Source organism: Octodon degus, unplaced genomic scaffold (assembly GCF_000260255.1).
Source record: "Octodon degus isolate 3935 unplaced genomic scaffold, OctDeg1.0 scaffold00071, whole genome shotgun sequence".
NCBI classification, from domain to species: Eukaryota; Metazoa; Chordata; class Mammalia; order Rodentia; family Octodontidae; genus Octodon; species Octodon degus.
The window spans coordinates 5,336,414-5,338,257 of NW_004524647.1; positions in this window are offsets into that span (position 1 = coordinate 5,336,414).

A 1,844-nucleotide genomic window follows, 5' to 3' on the forward strand; every position below is an offset into this window, starting at 1 on the left:
TTAAATACATGGAAATTAAATGACACCCTACTCAGCAACCAATGGGTCACAGATGAAATTAAACAAGAAATTCAACAATATCTACAATTCAATGAAAATTCACGCACAAATTATTGTAATTTATAGGATAGGATGAAAGCAGTTCTTAGAGGGAAATTCATAGCTGTGAACTCACACATTAGGAAAACAGAATGAGAACAAATAAATACCCTAATGCTGCACCTTCAACAACTAGAATAGGAAGCGCAAACCAAACCTGGAGCCGAAAGACGAAAAGAACTCATAAATATTAGAGCAGAAATTAATTCAATTGAGACCAAGAAAACAATTCAAAGAATTAAAAAAGCAAAAAGCTAATTCTTTGAAAGATTAAATAAAATCCATAAGCCCCTAGCTAACATCATCAAAAAGAGGAAAGAAAAAATTCAAATACAAGCAATAAGGAATGAAAAGGGTGTAATTACCACAGACCCAGTGGAAGTTCAGAAGATTGTCAATAGCTACTTTGAGAATCTTAATCTCACAGAGTAGAAAACACAGAAGAAATGGACAGTTTCCTAGAAAGCTACAAATTACCGCAACTGAATCAACAAGATATAACCACTCTCAATAGCCCTAAAAGAACCAATTAAATATGAGGTGTAATTAAAAACCTACTGAGAATGAAATGTCCAGGGTCCAATGGATTCACAGCTGAATTCTACAAGAAATTTACAGAAGATATAGTCCCTATACTCCTCAAACTCTTCAATGAAATTGAAAAGGAAGCAATCCTCCCAAAATCATTCCTGGAGGCAAGTATTACACTGATTCCTAAACCAGGGAAAAATACAACTAAGAAAGAGAAGTACAGGCCAATCTCCCTCATAAACATAGACACAAAAATCCTCAATAATATCCTAGCAAATATAATACAGCAAATCATCAAGAAGATCATTCACCATGACCAGGTAGTATTCATCCCAAGATGCAAGGATGGTTCAATATTTCAAAATCTATAAAGGTAATGCACTATATCAATAGATCAAAAACTAAAAAACACATGACCATCTCAATTGATGCAGAAAAGACTTTTGACAAAGTCCAACACTCATTCATGTTCAAAGTCCTAAAGAAAATTGGAATAGATAGCCGCTACTTCAATCTGGTAAAAGTCATTTATGAAAACCCAATGGCTAACATAATCCTAAGTGGGGAAAAACTGAAATCTTTTAATCTTAGATATGGTACAAAACAAGGATGTCCTCTATCACCAGTCCTATTCAAGATAGTTCTGGAATCATTAGCTACAGCCATTAGACAAGAGAAAGAAATAAAAGGAATAAGAATAGGTAAAGAAGATGTTAAATTATCTTTATCTGCAGGTGACATGATACTTTACTTGGAAGACTCAAAAAACTCCGCCAAGAAGCTACTAGAATTAATAGAGAAATTCAGTAACATAGCAGGTTATAAAGTCAATACCCAAAAGTCGATAGCATTCCTCTACAGAGACAACAAACACACTGAGAGGGAAATTATACAAACAATGCCTTTTACAATAGCAGTGAGTTAAATGAAATACCTTGGAATTAATCTAAGTAAAGAAGTCAAAGATCTTTTCAAGGAAAATTACAGTACTCTGAAAAAAGTGATCGTAGAGGATTTCAGATAATGGAAAGATATTCCATGCTCTTGGATAGGAAGAACCAACATTGTGAAGATGGCCATACTCCCAAAATTGCTGTACAGATTTAATGCAATCCTTATCAGACTACCATCAATATACATCACAAAGTAGAGAAATCATTCCTAAAATTTATCTGGAACCAGAAAAGACCTAGAATAGCAAAGGCAATCCTGGG